At 36.1% G+C, this 12,655-nt stretch overlaps 1 protein-coding gene across 13 annotated transcripts in view; it reads right to left on the bottom strand.

Moving 5' to 3' along the window:
• The window catches only part of LOC118735137 (Krueppel homolog 1), a 428,624-nt gene that overhangs the window by 98,253 nt on the left and 317,716 nt on the right, over positions 1–12,655 (bottom strand). The gene's annotated exons all lie outside the window — the stretch shown is intronic.

Raw genomic sequence — 12,655 nt, 5'->3', positions numbered from 1 at the left:
TTGTATAAAAGCGCGGGGTGAAACCCGCGGGTATAAGCTAGTATATACATATATGTATTGTATGTTCCTTACGTTTTTATACTACTATAGTTTAAAGTAGATAAGTTTACGGCCCTTAATATGTTTTATTTGTTAAATGGATTGACCGTGTATGTTCTTGTGGTGTGATTGTACCAGCTGCTGGTGCGACTTCAAAACCTATTTGAAAATTTTATGATTGTACCAGCATGCTGGTGTCGTGAGTGGTGAAATTAGCTAAACTTTCTAAGTAAAAAGTATTTTGGCGGAAATTTCTTGCCCTTTATGGGTCAAAGCCGTGTTTGTGGGAGATTAAGTTCACGATATTGCAGTTGTGAATTAAAAAAAAAACAATATTTAACAAAATGGTAGAAAAATTATGAAATTTCGGCTCTAATCATTTCGATCTTTCCTCGACCTCATTTGTAAAGAAATAAATATTGTACCAGGTAAGTTATATGCTTCGAGCCTGATGGTACAATCACTTAATGGAGTCAGCAAGCTGGTGTCGTATATTTCCCCTTTTATTCAAAAAGGTTTTTGGTTGGATAAAATATTAGCTCTTTTTTCTAGATAGACTTCATTGTTTTTCTATGCCATTACTTATTGAAAATATTTGCGTGAATACTTATATATGTATATGTAAGTAAAAAGTTTAGCTGCCATTTTTAGCCACAACGACTTTGTTTAGCTCTTTTTTAGCCCTTTTTTTTAACGGAATTTGGCTACCGCTAAAAAGGATTCGCGGCAACACTGCTTATAAGGCTAACGTTTGAGCTGACTATTGCTGCTTGCCAGTATTGCCACTTCAATAGAAACTTTCCCAAGGGAAATGCTAGCCCGAGTACATAAGCTCATGTCTTCAACAAAAGGTATTTTTGCATATAAAGCTGTATGTTCAAATATTTTAAGTAATCACGCATTGTCACTTCTAAATATTTGGAACTATGCGCAGTTAATTCATTTAATTAATTTAATTTGAAAAATGTTTTTTTATTCGTAAAACAATTTGCAAAACTTTACTTGATTTCTCTAGCGGCTTTGTTTTCATGCAATCGCTTACTTTTGTACAAATGCGTACACCCAGCGAATTAGCAGAATATTCTATGAATTCCGTATAAGAGCCTGTGTGAAAATACTGCGTTTGGATTATCTGGGAGAATATTATCCAGAGGAGAAGCTCGGCCAAACACTAACATATGTAAGTCAACGGATAAAGTTTTCCGTACGTTTGTAATTAATAAATGAATGGACAAAATAAATACAATGTCACCATAGAATAACGTTTTTATTATAAAATTACCCTGAAAAGGGCACCAAAGAACGAAACAAGCGCTAAACTAAGAAAATTTCGCGTCTTAATTCCCTAAACGCACTTAATTTATTGCGAAAGGCACAAAGTTGCAACAGTTATAGCGATGTCATATTTGCTCATATACACGCATGGACAGAGCGCCTGCTTGAAGAGCATAAGCATTACATGCGAGAGCGTAACGAAGCGAACCCAAAACAGTGTTGCCAGAAGTTTTTGGATCAACCGGCTAAATTGGCTAAACTGTTTCAACTAAATTTCACATGTTTTATTTAAATAAATTACAAGTAGAAAGACTAGTTCTGGAAGAGAAGTTGCAAATTCAAGCTAGAAAAAATTCTGCCGGTAAGAATTTGCAATTAGGAAAAACATATGACTGTGGCAGATGGTTGGATTTTTTGTCGACGATAATTTTAATAAAACAGGTTCGTTAAATTTAAAAATTTACAAACTTACAAACTTGAGCGATTTTAAAATGAAAAAGTAAGTAAATACTTGTTTACTTAATTAACTTAGTTAATTCCAATGATTTGAAAGGTACTCGGCTGAAAAAACTGTAGTCGTAATCGCAATACAATCTCTACCAGAGTCGATATAGGAAACCCGACAGGTACTACGGCAAAGAAATTGAAACTTGAAGAATTGAAACTTGAAGAAAATCGGACTAACAAAAAATATGCATGTAGATCCTGTCTTTTGGCCCTCTGATAGAATTTTAAAAATTCTATAAAAATTTCTTATGCTTGAAATGCAACCGTGGACATTAGCCAACTGGGAAACTTGCAAATTCTTGCAAATTTGCGTTCGTGTAGAAATTTGCAAATTTCTCTACTTGAGAGAGAATTCGGGAGCATTTTTTCTTACTATCTGATATTTCGAGTGATAATTTTCGCTGGATTTTCGACGAACAAACCTATTGTCTTCCCAGAGAGTTTTGCTTTACATAGAAACTTGTGCTCTTTTATGTTCATTTTGACGCATTTCAGTTTTGGTTCTTTTAATTCAAGTTGGCTTTCGGTTTTTGGAATTTAAATAAGTTCTCAGCAAAAAAAGAAGTTTGTTTACAAAATAAGAAAATAAGGCAAATATCAAAATCGGCTAAAAAAGGCTAATTTTTTTTACAAAACGGCTAACAAATCGGCTGCCGGCTAAACCGAAATTTCTCCGGCTGTTTGCTATCGCAACCGGCTAAATCTAGCCGGCAAAGGGCTAAAATGGCAACACTGACGCTGAATCATTCAAACGTAACCCTGTAGTTCTGCTGGAGTTTTGCTGGTGGCTGGTGCATGCATCACCGATTGTTAGACAATTCGCTAGCGACTGGTTATGCGACGCTCGTATTGAAAATATCACATACCAGCGATTTTTTGCATTACTGGTCGTTAGGTAATGCGCTAGCGATTAATAATCGCCGCTTTTGCACCAGGTGATCGCTAGCGAAAGGACAAACCACGCGCATCGCTCGGTACGCTTCCATGACATTGCCATGTTAAATTCGTTAGGCAAAGGAATTGGTATCGCTAATATCGGGTGACCAGTACTCACTACTGGCGGGTCAGCGAAATCGTTAGTGGTACCCGGACGGGTACTAGTGACAAAATTTGCGACACCAATTCCTTTGCCTAACGAATTTAACATGGGAATGTTATTGAAGCGTACCGAGAGGGTGCGCGTGGTTTGTCCTTTAGCTGGTGATTACCTGGCACACAAGTGACGGTTACTAATCGCTAGCTCTTTGCCTAACGACCAGTAATGCATAAACTCGCTAGTATGATATATTTTCAATACGAGCGTCGCATAATTTGTCGCTAGCGAATTGCCTAACAATCGGTGATGCATGGAATCACCAGCACCAGCCACCAGCAAAACTCCAGCAGAACTACAGGGAATTGGCACACTAACGCAATCACACTTTCAGCTCGCGTTTACTTGTGGTAGTGATCGCATCAGCTGATACCCTGTGGGGAAAAACTCCAGTTTTGAACTGGTGCGCTTCTAGTACATTTAGAACCACTACTAGTTTGCGATAAATCTCTTTTGCATGCAAACAACAGGCGAATTTAACACAGCGATGTCATAGGAATTGGAAATTGTCCCCCGCTGCATTACCTTTTCTATAGTTCAGAACCAGTCCTAAATTCACCATATGGGATCTAGTTCGCTTTGCACCCCATTTTCTATAGTTTCGAACCAGTTGTAAACGAAAAAAGTAACAAGATGTTTTCTTTTTGGGTTACCATGGTAGCAATTTTTAATTATTTGCAGAGAAATTCATTTTCAATCTGAAATCAAATTTGTTTGAATGAATGTAAATTAAATTGTGCATTTGAAAACACGTTTACATACCTTTGGCTGTAGCTGAATTTTCAGAGGTGCTGACTGTTATTGGTTATATTCCAGAAGGTCCCAAAATGTTAAAATGTTAAGACAAATATTAGTTTTGTTTTTGTTTGTTTGTACCAAACTATGAAAAAGCATCTGCGACGTGCAGACTGAAAGCGTATTTGAACGAAAAACCTGCCAATCAAAAGTCTATTTAAAGTAAACAAGCCCCCCGCTGCATCCCTTTTACAGTAGTTTCGAACTAGTTCAAAATTCGCCAGATGAGATCTAGTTCGTTCTGCATCCCTTTCTCTATAGTTTTGAACCAGTTCTAAACTCGTCATTTTAGATATTGATTTCTAAAATTGCTTTTTAAAAGTAACACATATCGCTGCTTTTTAACTGGTGGCGATCCAGTTACTATCGGACTGGTTCGTTTTTGGCGATAAAGATCTAGTACGGAACTACAAATTTGGTTCACCAGTTCGGGGTTTCCCTACAGGGTATACACTCCTAGTCATTTGAATTGCACACCCTTTCAATTCTTAGGATTTACAGCTTTCCTTTTGTTTATTTAATAGAAATTTTTTGTAAAATTATAGAATATTCTACGGGTAAATGCAATTTTAAATTTTTTTACATATTAAAACTTAAAAGAAAATTTCTTTTCCATTTCTTGGGCAGCATTTTATATGTTTTTTTTCGTTTTTCTTGAGAGCTGGAAACAGTTCTTAAAAAAGGTTAACATAGAAGTGTGCCATCCTAATGACCTGCAGTGAATAAGTTAAAAATATTTTAAGAAAAATTTCGGATATGCAGTTTTGTAGCCCATTCAATTTTAGTAAAATAAAGTGCAAGTTTCAAGTGACTGTAAAATAGCCCTGATTTTTAAAATTGTTTTCATTGACGGTGCTGCGCATTTTATTCCATACTAGCAGACCCGGCGAACTTCGTCCCGCCCAAAATTTTTATATATTTTATTGAAACATTTTGGTCCAACATTTTCACCAACAATTCACGTTTACGATTTTCATTGGCACATTTGTCTGCTAAGATTAAGGTTTGGTGGTCATTTTCCGCTTTAAATAACCTAAGGAAAATGTTATATCCGTTCTTGAAATTCTCCAGTTGTGCGGCATTTCATAGCACGGTTATTCGCAAAGCGAAATAAATTTTTTCCTCTTCACTCCCTGGCGGCAACAATGACCCGGTTCTATAGTGAATGTCCTAGAAGCTTTACAGTATAGTAGGTGGCAATTTCAAAATGTGTGCGAATCATTGTTCTACAGAAATGCAATATACATATACTTATTTCAGACGAAATACCTTAAAAGTTTAAACGCATAATAATATTGGAAAATCACATCCATTGGGCCAATTGCAACGCAGGAGCGTTCGATATACTCAATGGTGCAACAGGTCGATTTAATCTGACCTTCCCGGCCCCTTTTCTCACTTGGCTGTTTTTAGTAATAGCTCGACTTCAGCACCACTTGGCAGCACGTTTTTGCAATAGTATTGCATACATATTTAAAACATTAGCCAAATCGGATCATAAATAAGATTTTTAGTAATAACTCAACTACAGCGCCAACTGTCGGATTAAATTGTGAAACTAAACCATCCAGAAACCCACTCAAATACACAAAAAGTTTCGTTAAAATCCGTACAACCATTTAGGAGGAGATCACGCACAAACACACCTACAGAAGAATAAAAAAATTCATTCAAAGATAGCTAAAGGTCGGTACGTTTGTAGGCCTCACACCCCTTTTCAAATAGCCCAAATTTTCTCTATGAGTGTGGGCTTGATTTCAACTATATACATATCTCCATACGAAGTTCCAGTACTGTACCATGAATACTTTCAGAGATATGCAGTATAAAAATTCGATTTATATGGGAGGTGCCACGCCCCCTTTCCAAGAGTTGCCCTCTTTCTTCATGAGTATGCGATTGATTTCGTATATCTCCATACCAAGTTACAGAACTCTACCATGAACACTTCCAAAGATAGGCAGGATGAAAAATTCGGTTTGTATGGAAGATGTCACGCCCCCTTTTCCAATAGTTCCAATTTTTCTCCAAGAGTATGCGATTTATTTCGTACATCTCCATACAAACCTCTAGAACTCTACCAAACAATTTCCAGAGATAAGCAGTATGAAAAATTCGGTTTGTATGGGAGATGTCACACCCCTTTTTACAATAGCTAAAATTTTTCTCCAAGGGTATGCGATTGATTTCGTATATCTCCATACCAATTTCCAAAACTCTACCATGCACACTTTCAGAGATATGTAGCATGAGAAATTCGGTTTGTATGGGAAGTGCAACGCCCCTTTTACATATAGATTTTTTTCAGCCTAAAACCATCCTTGGGACACGTGCGGTTGGTATCAGTTTCAAAAAAATCGGTTCAGCCGCTCTCGAGCCTTGCGGAAACTAACAAACGGCTTTCTAAATATATATTAGTTGAGATATATTATATATTATAGTTATATTTTGACAGTATCCGTTGTTTCTGATTGGCGCAAAAAAATCTTGCCTAGTGACGAATTTGCCCCTTGATATGGTCGTTACTTAAAGCTATTTAAATTCGAAATTGCATGAAAATTGGAAAACAGGAATCTATAAGCTTATCCAGGCAAAAAGCTACCTACGTACCGAATTTTAAGCAAATCGGAACATAAATACGATTTCTTCGAACAGTTCGGTCCCTGGTCCACTTCTCGGACAAAATGGATCATATATGCTAATATATGCTAAAAAGCTACCTACGTACCGAATCTTAAGCAAATCGGACCGTAAATACGATTTTTTCGAATAGATCAGTCCCTGGTCCACTTCTCGGAAAAAATGGACCATATATCCTAATATATGCTAAAAAACTACTTACGTACCGAATTTTAAGCAAATCGGACCGTAAATTCGATTTTTTCGAATAGATCGGTCCCTGGACCACTTCCCGGAAAAAATGGGTCATATATGCTAATATATGCTAAAAAGCTACTTACATACTAGATTTTAAGCAAATCGGACTATAATAAGATTTTTTCGAATAGACCGGTCCCTGGTCCACCTGCCCGAAAAAAAGGAAAATTTTTTTTAACCTAAAACATGGTGGTTACCGAAAGCTATTTGTATACAAAATTTCATGAAAATCGGACCAGCCGTTCGCGAGATTACCTGTTACAAAAAAAAGGGAGTTCTCTTTATATAATTAGTATAGATAAAAATTTTGTCGAGTATACCTTGTATGAGAGAAAATGCGCAGCACCATCTCCAAAAAATTGTAAAAAATCACCGCTATTTTACAAACACTTTTCTGTACCCCTTTGTTGAAATTTTTTTAACTCTGTATAAAGTTTTAAAATCGGATGTAATGAATATTAAATAAACAAAATTAAAAATTTAAATACTAAGGATTAAAAGGTTGAACTATTCAAATGACGAGGAGTGTATGTGGCGTACGTTTGGGAGAGTGGGCCTTTTTACTCCAGAATGCGTGTGCAGTGGCTCTCCTTGGTATACGTGTATTAGTAAGATTTGTTGCCCCCCTTAATGTTTGCCCATGATTTTCTCCTGATCGAGCCCACGAAATGAGCTCGCTTGTCCGTACGGCCAAATGTGCCCAGCACACATGGGAATACAGACATTTATGTATGAATATGTTTAATTGCAGCCATCAGTGCATGTGCAGTTGATACGCCAACATTGTAAACTCAGAGGCAGTGCATCAGTTTTCGACACTTACTAGTTGCTTGCTCTTTATTGCAAGAGGCAGTACAGCAGTTTTTGATGAAATAGTAACTGCACGTTTAACGAATTAGCAGCGGGCGACGGTCATTGAACTCGGTCGCCAGAAAAGCACTCACACCATATGTAAGTCAATAATACATACCTACCCAGCCAGCAAAGAAACGTAAATTTTGCCGACAGTGCAGTTTAGTTCAATTTTCCGTATGCGAAAACGAATAGAAAAACTCCTACAGTTATCATCAATTTTCGTATCCGGAAACGTTCGAAACGTTCGAAAAATATGATGTCATTTGAAAGCAATAATTGTATTTTATTTGCTCAAGCTAAACATTCGAAAGCATGCAAGTTAACGCCAGACCACACATAGCGGCACAGTAGTAAATATAAACAATATTTCTTATTAATTTGTATCTTTCGGATTCATAATGCAATTTTGCAAACTCAGCAATTATGCAGCTGCATAAAACATATTTTTTACTGTTTCCCAAACGGGGAAACATAATTGGCGCCCAACGTGGGGCTCACGCGTTTCAATCAACGTAATAGGAGAAAAAACAAGTATCCTAAAGGATTAGGCGCGAGTTTTTCGAATTCACGAAATAAAAAATCGCGCGCTTCAGTCAACATAATAGGAGAAAAAAACAAGTATCCTAAAGGATTAACCGCGAGTGTTTCGAATTCACGAAATAAAAAATCGCTTTTTTTTTTTAAATATCCAGCAAACGATTAGCCGCGATAAATAAAGGCTTGTACAGCCAGTAAAATAAATAAAACCATTTATAACTCAGCTCAATTCTGCGATTCTGAATTCCAGACCCTCCAGAATAGAAGAAATAAAAATTGATAACTACAATCACCAAGAAAGGACGATAACTGCAAGGACGATAACTACAGTCACCAAGCAGGAACGACAAACTGTTTCACCTGGAATTAAGGGATAATCAGCCATCAGCCAGAACATCAACAAGGATCAAAGGAAGCAGCCTTAAGTCCTCAATAGTTTAGGAGTAAGTTATATCAATATCTACATATATTTTATTATACATATTATTGTGAATATTGTGTCAGTGGCTATAAAAAAGTGCTGGAAATTAGATTAAAAAAACATAAAAAGAATAATTTATTTTTTTATATACGGAAAACAATTAAAATACCAAACAGAAATATTGCGAACGGTGACTTGACAGTTGATCTTATTACAAGATTAATCGCTAATAGCAATATAGGCATAATGCAAGAAATTGAACATTTACGTTCGCAATTAGAAGTAAATACCCGTTGGGCTACAGATTATGAAGCCGAAACAATTCATGAAAATATAGTGTGCCAGGAGTCCCTTGACGTGATAAAATCACTACCCGAACTTTTGGGAAAAAATAAACGCGTATGTTAGCTGGAGAGAAGCAGCTCATAACGTAATGAGCCTGTACGTGAGAGGCAGTAGAAAATACTTCGCGGCTCTTACAATTTTGAGAATCAAAGTAACTCAGGACGCGAATGATGTCCTAACAAACCACAGCACCGTGTTAAATTTCGATGCGATAGTCACTCGCCTTGACTTCGCGTACTCGGACAAACGCCCTATACACATCATTAAGCGTCCTTCGACAAGGCGTAATGTCGGTTGTAGAACCTGGTCAACAAAAATTGACTTTATTAATAAACAAAACAATAATGACACATTGCAATGCGTCAGATATAACTAAAGAGCTTAATAAGAAGAATAGGGATCACGTCCTAAGAATTTGTATAACAGGACTCAATGCGCTCTTAAGAGATATAATTTTTTCGCTTAACCCGCAAGTTTTGACTGATGCTTTGGCAAAAGCACAGGAGCTTGAATCAAACAACCAGACATTATTTGCGCAATATTTCGCAAATGAAGAAATAAGAGCTAGGCTACCAAAACTCTCAAGTAATAACTTGAGGTTCCCATTAAGGAACAACATGACTAAACCAGAGGCCATGGATATAGATCTATCGCTATCAAGATTCCGGAAAAATATTGTTACCAAACCGCAACAAAATAATGGTTTCATGAAATACAACTCAAATATGGCTAGCACGAGTGCTATTGCAGCCAATAAAAATTTGGGTCCTATAACCCAAAATGCTCACGCTCCGAAGCAACCAAGAGAAAGCGACCATAGCTTTCGTCCGCAGGAAAAAACCCAAAGGGTAAACAATTTAAATGAAAGTATTTTTTTTAGAGGAAGAGGGGATGGCCTCCCCTACATCAACCTCTACAATGCCAAATTAGGCAAACATTTAAAAGCTCTTGTCGATACAGGGGCTACCTCATGTTATATTAGGCAGGGGGTATATGAAAATAGGAACGAATTAGCCATTTACAAAAAGGTAAACATTGAATGGTTATTCAATCATTAAATATTACCATTTGATAAGCCTGTTTGGAGAAAAACAGGTTTTTTATGAAATAGAAAACATGGAATCCGATCTCCTTTTGGGGTATAATCTGTTGAAAAAAATTGAGGCGCGTATCGACGTGCCCAATGAGAAAATTTTTTATAAAATAAAAATTGATACCGAATGTGTCGAAAATAGCATGAACATTAATATTCATGCAAAAAAATATAAATCCTTTGGAACAGAAAGTTTCCAAAAAACTAGCCGATACAAAAATTGGAATCAAGGAACATAAAGTTTCCAAAAAACTAGCCGATACAAAAATTGGCATCAAGGAACATAAAGCTTCCGATAAAAAGATCAAGGAACATAAAGCTTCCGATAAAAAGATCAAGAACATAAAACTTCCGATGAAAAAATTAAGGAACATAAAGCTTCCGACGAAGAAATTAAGGAACATAAAGCTTCCGATAAAAAAATCAAGGAACATAAAGCTTCCGATGAAAAAATTGAGGAACATAAAGCTTCCATAAAATCGGTCGATAAAAAAATTGACATTGAGGAACATAAAGATTCCATAAAGCCAGCTGAAGATTTTACTGGCAATATATTATTGGAAAAATATTTTGCTTTAGGACATGAAGATCCTTTAGCTCCAGCCGACGAATTTACCGGCAATAATGATAATTATTCAATAACGTATTACAAATGTGAACATGAAAATAACGAATTGTCAAAATTGAAAGAATACGTAAAGTATAAAATCAGTGAAACACATCCTGAAGTGGACACAAGTTTTCCATTTAGAACTGATGTAAGAGCAGGAATAAGGACAGAGGGCAAGGAGCCTATATGGAGCAGGCAGTATTTTTTTATTTATTTATTTCAGTCTACCGAAAACATTGGTTTCTTACTGACTACGCTTGCAAGTTAAATTTAGGTGTATAAGTTTAGTTAAATAATACAAAGAGCCTTAATCTATATTCTGACTCATTAACATTAAAATCTAACATCCCTTTAAAACTATTACATAATCGTATACACCTATTAATTGGTTCATTAATTATATAGTTTGCCTTGTGGGTCCTATCAACCAAAAATCTATTACTACGCAGATTAATGGGCGGTTCATATAAAGGAAAATAGTTTGAAAGTTCAGAATAGTTTATCTTACCGGATAATATTTGAAAGACAAACAAAATGGAGTTGGGTATTCGCCTATCGCATAGGGACTGTAACCCTAGCAGTTTTCTTCTGGTCTCATAAGGCGGAAGGTCACTAGTCCACTTCATTTTTTTTTAATTGCATATTTAGTTATGGATCGTTGGATCCGTTCTATTCGATTTGAGTGCCTACAGTAAGATGGATTCCAAATGATAGAACAGTATTCGATGACACTACGAACCATTGATGTATAAAACGCCTTAATGGTCATAGGGTCCTTAAATTCCTGACGGTTTCTTTTGATAAAACCAACCATAGAGTTCGCTTTAGCTATCATATAATTATAGTGATTATTGAAGCGGAAATTTGAACTAAATATAACGCCCAGATCTTTTAACTCATAATTACGAGCCAAGTCATGATTATTTAAATGATAATCAAATAAAATAGGGTTGGTGTTTCTATTGTAGGTGACTACACAACATTTGCTTATATTTAAATGCAAGTTGTTTATTTGGCACCACTTTAAGAGTGAGTATAAATCTTGTTGAAGAGTTTCATAGTCAGAAAGGTTCGACACTTTTTTAAAGATTTTAACGTCGTCAGCAAACATTAGGCATTAGGAAAAATTCAGACATTGCGGTAGATCGTTAATAAAAATTAAAAACAAAAGAGGTCCACTGTGTGTACCTTGCGGAATTCCAGAATGCGCTGTAACAGCAGTTTCTGAATAAACGCCGCCAATCTTAACATGTAACAATCGGTTTATAAGAAAGCTTTTAAAGAATCTTAGTAAAATTTCGGATAAGCCTAAGAGTTTTAATTTTCTTAGGAGGATCAACCTTGTCAAAGGCCTTTGAAAAGTCAGTATAAATAACTTCAAGCTGCTGTTTACTCATAAGTGCATCAGTGATATTTTTTGAGATCAATGTCAAGTTGGTGCAGGTAGACCTGCCTGGAATAAAACCATGTTGACAGTCTACAATTTTACTGCTTATGTGGCTGAGTAGTTTCTTTTGTTTTATGTTATCGAACAATTTAGTGATGTACTTGGTTTGACAATCGCTCTATAGTTTTTCACGTCACTGCGATCACCGGACTTAAAGATTGGAGAAATTGAACAAACTTTCCAGCGGTCGAGAAAAACTCCATTCTTGAGACAAAGGTTAAACAAAAATGCAATAGGCTCAATGATGTGGCAAGCACAGTGTTTGAGGAATATTGCTGGAACGACGTCACGCTCATATTTACAACTTGGCTTTAGATCCACAATTGCAGAAACTAATTCATCTTCAGATATAAGAAAGTCTTCAAGAGAGATACTTTCAGTAAATTGCTGGTGAGATGAGCACATGCGTGGGTTGAACTCACAGTAAACGTTTTGAAAAAACTTAGCAAATAGATTGCATGCTTCTAGCGTGTTATTTGAGCGCTCGCTATTTAATTCTAGACTTGATGGAAGGCCGTTTGTTTTGCGCTTTGCATTTAAATAATTCCAAAATGATGACGGGTTTGCTTTCAAATTATTTTCCGTTATATGAAGGTAATGCTTATAGAGGAATTTATGCAGATGTTCAAATCGGTCTCTCGCTTGTATAAATTTGAAACGATCCGACTCTAACTTAGATCTTTTGAATAACTTAAATGCTTTGTTTTTGATGTTTTTGAAATTCAACAATTTTTTGTCAATGTTATTGTGGCTTGTTAACA

Source organism: Rhagoletis pomonella, unplaced genomic scaffold (genome assembly GCF_013731165.1).
Source record: "Rhagoletis pomonella isolate Grant_MI unplaced genomic scaffold, Rhpom_1.0 Rhpom_scaffold_00003, whole genome shotgun sequence".
Lineage (NCBI taxonomy): Eukaryota > Metazoa > Arthropoda > Insecta > Diptera > Tephritidae > Rhagoletis > Rhagoletis pomonella.
Note: the sequence above shows the minus strand (reverse complement) of the source record. Positions and strands in the feature narration are given on the sequence as shown.